The 12,386-nt window shown below is 41.8% G+C and overlaps 1 protein-coding gene across 5 annotated transcripts in view; it reads right to left on the reverse strand.

Annotated features, from left to right (window-relative positions):
• LOC307191431 (uncharacterized protein) overlaps nt 1–12,386 on the reverse strand; it is a 172,408-nt gene that overhangs the window by 135,831 nt on the left and 24,191 nt on the right. The window contains exons 1-2 of one of the 5 annotated variants that reach the window (XR_013829762.1): nt 8,852–10,506; nt 5,838–5,930 (exon numbers count right to left, since the gene is read on the reverse strand). The exons of 3 other annotated variants lie outside the window; for them this stretch is intronic. The gene's annotated coding sequence lies outside the window, so the exon portion shown is untranslated. Of the gene's footprint in view, nt 1–5,837; nt 5,931–6,720; nt 7,701–8,851; nt 10,507–12,386 lie in introns of those variants that run through there. One more of the 5 variants, XR_013829763.1, reaches the window with a different exon arrangement.

Raw genomic sequence — 12,386 nt, forward strand, 5'->3', positions numbered from 1 at the left:
TCCAGAGTTGAATCAAAGCACAAGAGAGCCACTTTATATGAAAGGAAATGACAAGCATGGAGGGTAAGTATCCTTCCCAGCTGCAGCTTGGACCATATCATCATCCCAAACTGCTTCATCTCCCAAATCACTAATTCGAGCATCCTACTCCCTGGCCAATTACCGTGTACCCTCATTGGAAGTTTTGGTCCTATGAAGCTTTCTTGTTCATTTTCCTTCTATTACAGTGTAGATTTCTTTCTAAGCTCTTACTAATATTCTCTAATACCTCACTCCTCTGAATTTTCTTCATCTGTCTAGCAAAACTATAAGCCTATAAGATTCTGGGTTGTTTTGCACCTAGAGTCAAATGGCCAAATACTCCTGGAGAAAAAACACAGCACATTGATATCCTTTAAAATACAGTCATCAGCCTCAATTACGCCCTCAACACAGACCAGCACTATTACATTTCTCTGATCAACTCATTCTCCTGCGCTCAACAATGGCTATTTAAAATCATGCCCCACCCTTCTTTGAAGCCTTTTGCTTTTTAGCAGATGAGATCATTTCCTATTTTACTGAGAACTGTGAAGCCATCAGTCAGGTACTCCTTAACTTCCTGACCAAACCTACATAACCTACCCACATCTGTACCCATCATCAGAGCTGTCTGCCCTCCCCGCCAGCCCCGTCTGCAGCACACACCTTCTCCTGTGCCTTGGACCCTGTTTGTTTGTGCTATCATGATCACTCCCCACCAGCAAATATCCCTTTTCCCTCTGCATATTCGGCCAGTCCTTACAAACTGGACCTTTTCCAACACCATTTAAATGTACTTAAGTCTCTTCTCTCTGAAGAATAACTTCCCTTCAGCTGGATGTGACTGGGGAAGAACCACAGGGACTTCTCAAATACTGGTAATATTCTTCACCTGAAGTTGAATACACACATATCACATAGACTCTTTTATATATGTGAATTTTTATATATATGAATTTTTCACACTTAAAAAGGAAAAACCAAACCAAACCTTCTCTCAATCTCAAATCATGTTGTAACCCATCACCATATTGTGCCATATATCACTCTTTTCTTTCACAATCACACTTCTTGAAAGAGATACCTGTATTTTCTGTCTCCACTTTCTTAATTCCCAATCCTTCCTCAATCTATTCCAGGCTGAATGTTCTGGTCCCATGCTCTCCCCTCCCCCAGTCACTCCTCTGAACCAGCTCTGATAAGGGCAACAATGACTTCCCTGTCCTCAAATAGTGGACACTGTTCAGATCTTATCTTACGGCACAATTCAGCAGTCTTCTTGAATGCTATTAACCACTTGCAAATTCTTGCAACTCCTTTCCCCTTGCTGCAATGCTGCCACGTGCTCCTGCTTTCCCTTCCTGCTTCTTCTCAGCCTACTTTCTGGACTCATCTTCTATTCGGCCATTAGATCTGAAGCTTGCCAAGGCCCAGGCCTTTTTTTCAGTACACTCGTTCTGTCTAGGCATCTCCATCCAAGAGCATTAGTTTTAACTGCTATCTCTAAGCTATTTGTATCTTAGGCTCAGACACTTCCTTGAGGTCCAGATGCATATATCCAACAACCTATTTATATCATCCACTGGCATGTCACAAAGGCACTCCAGACACCTCACGTTCAAGACCAAACCCAGGCTCTTCCCCGAAACATCTGGTCTTCTGCCAGTGATCCCTGTTTCATGGATGCCTCACACATCTTTTACTGGCCAACTTCTGTCCCACCATAGAACCTTTGCACATCTCGACCTAGCTGCCTGCAATGCTCTTCCTTTTTCTCTTTCCTTTGGTAACTCCAGACATTCTTTATATGTCAAAGGTCTCTTCCTCAGAGAAATCTTCCATGTTCCATAAGTGTAGGTCAGCTTTCTATGATACATTCCTTTTCCTTGGAGCATTTGTCTAAATTTGAATGTTTGTGTTTATTAATTAGCATGGTTATTCAGTCAATCTCTAGGACTCCCACTGAACTCTTAAGTGTCTCCCCCACTGAACAACCCTTGTTATTGCTCCAGTGTGTCACTGGTGTCCAGTATAGTGAGCACTCACTAATATTTGTTAATATTTGTTAAGACTCAGAGAACGGCCTTGTGGTTGCCAAGGGGGAGGGGAGGCATCTTTGCATCAGACTCCATTGTGGGAAGTCTATATACTTGCAAAAAATATACCACTATCCTTGCTCAGGTACCCCAAGCCATCTTAAAGCAGATTTTCTTGACTTTCACTCATGAAGGATCTCATTTTTTTCCCTAGAAGTAAGAACTCTGTGCACATCTAATCATCTTAGAAATGAATTCCTTTTATGTTTACTTGTAACATCAAAAAGCTACCAATTCATAAAAAGCAAAGTATGTCCCCCCCCATTAAAAGCATCCTACTAAAATATGACACAAATGAACTTATCTATGAAACAGACTTATGGACATAGAGAACAGACTTGTGGTTGCCAAGGGGGAAGTGGGGGGAGGGTTGGACTGGGAGTTTGGGATTAGCAGATGCAAACTATTATATATGGAATAGATAAACAACAAGGTCCTACTGTATAGCACAGGGGACTATATTCAGTATCCTATGATAAACCATAATGGAAAAGAATATGAAAAAGAATGTATCTCTATATATATATATGTATGTATAATGAATCACTTTGCTGCACAGCAGAAATTAACACATTGTAAGTCAACTATACTCCAATAAAATAAATTAAAAAATAACATGTTTAAAGTATGTGTGTATAATCATAAATAAATGAATGATCAGCATGCAGTGGGATATAATTTACTCTCAATATAAGAGTTAAGTAATTTGGATTCTTGTTTTATTTTGAGCCTCTTTGGTTGTGTGGTCAATGTCCAGAGAGCTGTGGATTTCAGTGCCATACTGGACACTCTGATGCACCTAGAACTGTCATAACACTGCAGGCACTGGAGGATAAGATGCCAGGAGCCCACAGGAAGAATATTTAGAAAGTTGCTCCTGAAAAGGAACATCAAAAGCCTCCGTTGCCTTCCTCTCTTGCTAAAATCTGAAATTATATTATTGGATATGGGTTACTGTGGTAACAAGGAGACAGGGAGGTATTTGAGAAAAAGACATTACAATGCAGATAGGGGCTTCATCTGTATAAACTTTGGGTTAAAGTCCCTTCCTTTGAGATAAGCTTTAAATGTTATTATGTCTGCTCCTCTGAATATGGAGGACTTCATAAGGAACACAAGAATATTCTCACGTTTTTACAAGCACGCTGATTTTTCTGTTTATCCATTCTCAGAGGAGCCCAGAAAGACCACAAAAGAGGCATCCTGGCAGTGGTAACAAAGGGGGATTAAAAGTCAAGGTCAGGAGGCTGCCAAAGTAAAGAATTCTACTTTGAGCAGAGAGAATAGGGAGCAAAACTCAGTGACAACCAAGATAAGGGTAACAAACGTTTACATGGCCCTGACCATGATCCCGGCACTTTTCCAAGGGTTTGATTTATATTAACTACTCTAACCCTCAACTCAATTTTAGGAAAGAAGTACTAATTTTATCCTAATTTTAGAGATGAGGAAACTAGAGCAGAATGGGCTGAGTACTTCCAAGATTATCAATGTCGTGCCATGGTTATGAACTTTTTCAACAGAAGATGCATTTAGACATGAAAAAAAGCATCCTGTACTCTATACAATGAATAAGTGATACCGGTGGGAGGAAACCTACCAATAGGTCCAGAATTAAGATCAACTCGTAATGAGATGGTTGTTGACTTAGAACTGGGGGCCCATAGTTTTCTGTAAATCTGCCTCCTTTGAAGGTTGCTTACTTCTTGGGTGAGTATATTCATCTGTCTATATCTTAACAATCTGCAGATTCTTCTGAATACATTGAAGACAAACCAAATCCTTGCTGGCCTGCAGAATGAGACTGATGGACCCTTGTGGGACTGAACTTTTTTATCTGCAAAAATTGGGGTAGGTTGGGATCGGGGAGCATGGAGAGATCGTGGTCATAGGTCCCTGATCCTGACCATGTTGCTTGGATTCAAGGACCATTGGGGTCATCAGCTATGTGTGTCTCAGAAAACATGATACTACAGAAGACCATTCTCCTCTTTGTAAAGAAAGAGGACACAGAAAAAAGACATCCTCAGTTTAATCTAAGTCACTTACCAAGTCATGGAGAGATCCAAAATTGAAGCAGCTTGACAAGAGGCCAAAGTTCTGTGTTAGTGATAAAAGATATATACTCAGAAAATAGTGCCTTAGGGTCTGAAAGTTGGGGGACAAATGCTCCAGCCCCTAGAATCAGTAAATGATGGCTGTAAGGGTCCTATGGCGGCTCAGTAAACAAGATTCCAGAGATCCAGGTAAGAAATTCCCATGAAAACACTGGGGGACAACAGCAGGAATAATGTGCAAGTGGGGGGTCCCTCTGGAGGTTTGCAGCGTCAGAGCCATTCCACTGTCCAAGCTTCCTGCGGAGCTGGGTCAGGGACCACTGGGAACAACTCACGAGGACAACGCTGGGGCTGCTGACTCACTTCCCTGGAATGCTGGATGCCTGAGCACCTGCAGGTCTTGCAACACACACTAGAGGGAGCTGTGAAGGTGGTGACCATGCCCAGGACAGATCCCAATGAGTCCTAAGGATTAGAATGTGCTAGAAAGGGAGACATACCAAAAGAAACCAGGAAAGATGAGAGTAGATAAAAGTGTCTTAAAAGTGGCAAGAGAATGTGGGATGAGACAGCTAAAGTCAGCATTAGGGACATCATGTGGCAGGTGCAAAAATTATGTGAATTCCTCCTATTTCAGGGTGAACCCAGGTGAAAGAGTTCTCACAAGTCTTCATGGCTTCATATGAGAGCACATGGAGGTTAGTCCACAGGAGGGCATAAAATAAAACATGAATTAAACAGTTGTACCACATCCCCAAATGAGGAAATTTAATATCATGAAAATGTGAATTGTCCCATTAATATAGAAATGAGTGCAATCCAAATTAGAACCCTGGTGTGTGGGGTTTTTTTCTTCTTTTGGATTAAATGAATTTAAAATTCATATGGAAGAATAAATGTTCAAGAATAGTCAAGAAAATTTTGAAAAGGAAAGCTTTATACAATATTAAATCACGTGAAACATCTGTAATAAAAGCAGTATGATGTTAGCATAGGAAAAGGCGAAAAGACAAGTGGAACTATGTAGAATAGCATCCCCTAAAATAGATTTCAGTGCCTTGGGGAATTTAATATAGGAAAATATTTTATAATTCAGCAGGGAACAGTGTTTTAATTTAATGAATAATACTGGCAAAACTGGCTATGCATTGGGAAGGAATAAATTTCCATCTCTCATATAAGAATAAATTCCAGATGGAGTAAAATCTTAAAGGTAAAGAATAAAACAACACATTTTAAAAGAAAGTATAAGAGACCATACATGCAAGCTAGAGGTTGGTGCGACAGGAAAATCATGAGCTATTAATCATCAGTCATATTTGATCTTACAAATGTTAAAACATTTTATAAGCTAAAATATAACAAATGTAAAACATTTATATTGTTTGTAGCATACAAACGATTGAGAAAAACATCTGTAACAGCTAAAGCATAGGTTACATACAAACAACTCTAACAAATTATAATCACACCAAAAAAAGACGATGGAATAGAAAAATGGACAGAGATAAGAGACAGGTCACAGAAAAGCAACTCCAAACGGCTTGTTATCAACAATAAAAGGCCTTTAAGCTTGCTAGTCGTCAGGGGAAAGCAGATAAAATTATGAAGGATTACTGTACACAAATGATATTGACAAAAATTAAAAAGGAGCTTCACTTACTGTTGGCGTTTACCATCAGGAAAAGGGGTTGCTCCTGCACTGCTGATCCACTTGTGAATTGTTCAAATTTTTGTGAAAACAATCTAGTACAATCTGTTAAAAAAAAAAACACAACAATCTAACACCTGGAAAGCTAATCTTCAGGTATAAAAAGTAGCAATGCAAAAAGAAACATGTACTCATACTCGTTCCAGCATTCTTTGTAGCACTAAAACTCCTGGAACCAAAGTAAATACACATCAAGAAGGGAATGGTTATGTAGGTGGAGGCATAGCTGACCAAGGCGTATCTTGTAGTTATGAAAGAATCAGGTAGAGCTACACTAGTTGACTTGGAGGAACTCCTGAAGCTGTTCAACTAGGAATGCAAGATGCAGAGGTGATATATATACATATAAATAAAATACAGTTCCATTTTTGTGAAAGTTAATGGCAAAAAAGGCCACTTCATTTTGTACATATGTATTGTGTATTTGTGTGGTTTACTTATATAAAAATATGTGTATATTCATAAATATATACACAGAAATATCATGAAAGGATGATCACTGAAAGGTCACTGTAGGACATGTGGTTTCTAAGTAACCCTGAGACAGGCTGGGACCTGGGACCCTTTACTGCAGTCCTTGCACCTGGACAAACATCTCCTGGAGCAAAAGAATATAAAAAGAAACTGTAAGGGACTAAAAATAACTGCATGCACAGGCAGATGGGGCAAATTATCAACAAGATTCAAAAAGGCCAAAACCCAACTGCCACTTCTGAGATGCCAGGAGCAAAAGCAGAGTACTGGGCATGATGCCTGCACACAGCACCACCCAGGGGGTGGGCAGACCACCTAAGCCACCTTCCAGCCCAACTCACCCACACATCCCTACTCTCACCTCAATTAAGGGACCAGCTCACTGCTCCCGCCTCAGGGCGTGAGCAAGGGCACCTGTTACTTGTTCTAGCTCCTTCGGGCTGCAGCATGAGTCCCAATTAAGCCTTGCCTAAATTCTTCGTCTGGCCTCTTATCAATTTCTATTGATTAAAGAACCGAAAGACGCTAGTCAGTAACAACCCCAGCGTCATTCAAATCTGAGGATGGGCCTCAGAACAGAGTGGCTAAGAGGACGGGCTCCAGAACCAGATGGACTGGATCTGAAGTCCACCTCCACTGCCTTTTAACTATGAAATTTAAGTAATGTCCTTGTGCCTCAGTTTCCTTATTGGTAAAACAGGTTTTCAGTGCCTAACTCACAGACTTGTTCCGAGAATAAAACGAGAAATTAAAATATTTAAAGCACCTAGAATAGAGTTTGGCACTCAGTAAGCAGTATATAAGTCCTTGCTAATGAAATATTCACACTGCTTTATTTTGTGGCAATGAGAAGGTATTGTTTATGTAATCAGAAAAAATTTGAATGACATTAAAGGAACAAACCCAGGTAGAGTAGAATTTTCTGACTAAAAAAATGTATGGTTTTCTAACTTCTTCCCTTCACTTTCTGTAAAAGAATGAGTGGGAAAAAAAAATACCAGAACTTCTTTCTGGGTGGGAAGAAAGAAAGAGAAGAGAGGGTGGGAGAGAGGCAAGAAGGAAAGGAGGGAAAGAAGGAAAAGAGAAAGATGTGTATGTGCCTCTGTGGAAGGGTCTCTGCAGTATAGTGATCGTGCCCGGTGCAGTGTATACAGTGGTCATCCGTGTAAGTCAAAATTAACATATGCGGAGAGTGATGTTGAGACAGGCTGGGACCTGGGACCCTTTAGTCCTTGCACCTGGACAAATCTCCTTGAACAACAGAATACAAAGCAGCTATAAGGGACTAAAATTAACTGCATGCATGCGCAGATGGAGGCAATTATGTGCAATAAGATACAAGAAGGCCATGAACCACTGCCACTTCTAGGGTGCCGGAAGCAAAAGCAGGGTACTGCGCACGATCCCTGCACACAGCAGCCCCAAGGGGACGGGCCGACCACCTAAGCTGCCCCTCTGGCCCGACCCACCCATCCACCCCATTTGAGGAAACAGCCCACCCCCTCCCTCCTCCACCCTTCCACCCACGCCCACCGGGAGCGAGCAAGGGCACCTGTTACTTGTTTTCACTCCCTTGTGCTGCAGCATGAGTTCCACTAAAGCCTCGCCTGAATTTCTCATCTGGCCTTTTAGCAATTTCCATTGATTAAAGAGTCCCAAGAAATCTGACTCCATACGAGATGTTTCTTTCATGTTAATCTTTGTTTTCTTGGAGTTAAGAATGTTGCCTAGAGCCTGAAATATACAGGATAGCCTATTCTCAAGGCTCTGACCTTTAAGGGTGTAACACTTTTCCATTCTTATAGAGGTAAAAAGCTGCACAACAGAGAGTAACATTTATTTTAAGTTTACAGGAACATCTGACCTGACCTTTCTGGACAAAGGATTCCTGCACCAAGAAGTCTGCAGCAACCAACCTGACCCCTCCCTCAACTTGCCTTTAAAAATGCTTTGCTGGGCTTCCCTGGTGGCGCAGTGGTTGAAAGTCCGCCTGCCGATGCGGGGACACGGGTTCACGCCCCGGTCCGGGAAGATCCCACATGCCGCGGAGCGGCTGGGCCCGTGAGCCATGGCCGCTGAGCCTGCGCGTCCGGAGCCTGTGCTCAACGGGAGAGGCCCCAACAGTGAGAGGCCTCCGTACCGCAAAAAAAAAAAAAGAAAAAAGAAAATGCTTTGCTGAAACCCTTCAGGGATGGGGGCTTTGGGGGCACAAACCACTTGTCGCCTTACTTGGTCCTGCAATAAACCTTTCTCCGCTCCAAACTCCAACGTTTCAGTCCAAACTCCAATGTTTCGGTACTGTTTGGCCTCACCATGTTTCGGGCACACAAACCTGCATTCACTAACATTCCCACAAAAACAGTGATTTAGCAACTATCCACAGACTAAAAGAGCTCTGGGAAAGCTCTGGAATACAAGTAAGAAGCTGCAGCAGTCCAGTGGAGCCCCAAAACAGAAGATGGCCACATAAAAGAGGGTAGGAATAATTTTACCTGTGTCACTCCATCCCCCAAGTCAGCAAATCCCTTGGACGTGAGCTCACTCCATGGAAGAAACGGGGAGGAGAACGCCGGTAGCTTTCACCACTGAGGACCCCAAAAGTCCTCACTGCTGCTGTGGACTCCCGCAGCCTCTGCCATTGCAAATCCCCGAAATCTTCACCAACTTGGACCACGGCTACGGAACTTCTCACAGTCCACAACACTGAGCGCCTCTGACGCCAGGATTCACCGCTCCGAGCCTTATATGGGCTCCACTGCGCACGCCCACCCTGTATTTGGTGCACCTGGAACTGGCATCCCCACGTGACCTTGGACCCAGCACCAGACTCGCTGTGAGAGTGCATCTCACTGAACCAGTGAAACCGTTAACAGAAGCTGATAATTAATAGAAATGCTTGAACTTGTCTTATAGAACAACAGATAAGGGAACGGCCTGTTAAAACCCTTTTGCTTGTAAACTGCCTTCACTGATTAAGTTCACTTTAGTTGTCTTTTTTCTTAAAGAGAGGAAAAATATCTTTCCTTACGTACCTTCTCAGCTTCACACAGCTCAGCTGTTTTACAGGAACGCTGAGTCAGCTGCTCCCTAGTGCGAGCTGGCTGGGGGCTGGTTAGGACCAGCGACCCTAAAACTGGACCTGCGCATGTCCTGTGGATGTCCGAGGGCCAGAAAACCCCACCCTCAGATCAGGCTGAGCGCCTCCATCTTGAATCTGCACAAGCAGGTAACCTAGATGCACCTGCGCAGAACACCAATTGTCTCGCCTTTTTCCCTAACTCCAATCACCTTTCCCCACGCCTAAGACCATCCTACTTACCCCAACACTCTCGCCTTTGGGGGATGGATCTGAGACTTGTTCTCTTGTCTCTTCACTTTGTGAATGCTTTGTGAATAAACGTTTTCTTGGCAGTAAACTTCAGTGTATCAGCCTTTGGCTTGCTATGCATTGGGTAAACAGACCTGGTTTGGTAACACTAGGGCCCTGACATCCACACACAAGCGAAGGTCTTTCCCTTCCAGTCAATAACGTCTGGAAGAAGTGACTACTTCCAATGTGAAGACACCAATGCAAGGCTACAAGGAAAACAAAAAATCAGGTAAACATAATGCTGTGAAAGGAAGACAATACAGTTCCAGCAACTGACACAAGAGAAATGGAAATCTATGAGATCTTTGACAAAGAATTCAAAGAAATTGTTTTCAAGAAGTTCAGAGAGCTACAAGAGAACACAGACAATGCAATGAAATCAGAAAAATAATACACGTACCAAAAACAAATGACCCAAATAAAAATGGACTACGGACCCGAATAAACTTTTGTCCCAAGAAGACATACAAATGACCAACAGGTATATAAAAAGGTACTCAACATCACTAATTGTCAGGAAAATGCAAATCAAAACCACCAAGAGGTATCACCTGATACCTATTAGGAGGGCTATTATCAAAAAATCAAAAGATAGCAAGTGTTGGCAAAGATGTGAATTGTTGGGTGGCAATGTAAATTGGCACAGCCATTATGGAAAGCCTTATGAAGAGTCCTCAAAAAAAGTTAAAAAATAGAACGATCATACTATAACAGCAACCCCATTTTGGGGTTATATCCAAAGGAAACAAAATCAGGACCTTAAAGAGATGATCTGCACTCCCATGTCTACTGCAGCATCATTCACAATAGCCAAGATAGGGAAATAACCTAAATGTCCATTGATGAATAAATAGATAAAGAAAATGTGACACACACACACGCACTGAAATATTATTCGACCAGAGCAAAGAAGGAAATCCTGCCGTTTGTGACAACATGGATGAACCCTGAGGATATTATGCCAGGTGAAATGAACTAGACTCAGAAAGACATGCTACCTGTTGTTTTTTGTTTTCTGGCCGGGCTGCACAGCTTCCAGAATCTTAGTTCCCTGAAACAGGGATGGAGCCCAGGCCCATGGCAGTGAAAGCACAGAGACCTAACCATTGGACCTCCAGGGAATTCCCTACATGCTGCTTTTTATTTTAAAACGAGTTACTAAAAACATAAACTCGATAAAACCAGAGTTTGGAATTATGCTGTTGACAACGATGAACTCTCTTGCAGTAGACCAACCTGCTGAGAATGTGTAGGAAAGCTGAACAGAACTAAACATGCACATCCCCACACACCATTTGAAGGCATCAGAGAGCTACCAAGCCCATGAGGACCTGGGGAAGGTAAGAGTCCATAAATTGGGGAAGCGAGGTAGTTGAAACATATGACGCCATTTTTCACTCCCGGCTGCTAGCTGGGAGCTTTTACTGATTAAAAGGCAGCTGCAAGGCCAAGAAGTTGAGGAGAAAACTGTGGTTTACAGAGAGACAGAGGCTGAATAGAACTTCTGGAAGTCTTGCGGAGTTTGGTATAAAAATTGGAATACAAGCCCACAAAGGAGGAAGTAATGTGGTAAACACCCTAAGCATTCAGTTGGGATCACAAAAGGATAGATACTCCAAATTAAGTGAATCATAAATTGCCCAGCCTTCACATAAAAAAAGGTTTGAATGAGTTTAATCTCTATTAGGGTTAAGGAGATCTTCATTCCTCTAACTGCTCACCAAAAGCAAAAATATATTTTACTTGGAGGAAAATATCGTCAAGATCCTGAGTTTATCTTTTTTTTCTAATATTTATTTATTTATATTCATTGCACTGGGTCATTGTGGCATGTGGGCTCCTTAGCTGCAGCTCAAGTGCTCCTTAGTTGTGGCATGCATGTGGGATCTAGTTTCCTGACTGGGGATCAAACCCGGGCACCCTGCATTGGGAGCATGGCATCTTACTGTGCCACCAGGGAAGTCCCCTCAGCTTATCTTGATAATATATAACATACAACGTCTGATATTCAATCAAAAATAACTTGGTATGCAAAAAGGAAGGAAGGAAGGAGAGAGGGACAGGAAAAGAAAGAAAAGATGAAGAAAAAAATTATTTGACTGAAAAGGAAGAGAAAAAGGCAAAAAACACTTAGATGAAAAATTCAAATATTAGAGCTATCAGGTAAGAACACTAAAATAGTTGTAACTAATATGCTCAAAGAAATTAAATGACAAGATGGTGAATTTCACCATAGACTGGAGTTTACCGAGAAGAATCAAATAGGAATTCCAGAACTGAAAGATATATAACTGAAATTAAGAGTTCATGGTTGGAGAAGTTTCACTTCTGATTATGCTGTTGAAGTTATAAAACATCATTACTCCTGCTCAAACAACAACATAACAGCTAAACTAAAAAAAAATCTTAATTTAAAAATGATATTAGAATGACATTGAAGAGCCGTGGAAACCATAATGTCTAAGTGATCTGTACTGCAGAATATGGCAAGCTCTTGGCAAGGAGGGAATAACTGGAGGTCCGTTTTACATGTGGGCATAATTATCCTCTCTGGTAACGTGGAGGTGCCACTCAAAAACGTCAAGAAAAAACTTGTTGGCTCAGCTGTTGGGAATGTGCTAGAAGGCAGCCTTTGGTTGTTAAATTCAGTGAATGCC

Source organism: Stenella coeruleoalba (assembly GCF_951394435.1).
Source record: "Stenella coeruleoalba genome assembly, chromosome: 9".
Classification (NCBI taxonomy): Eukaryota; Metazoa; Chordata; class Mammalia; order Artiodactyla; family Delphinidae; genus Stenella; species Stenella coeruleoalba.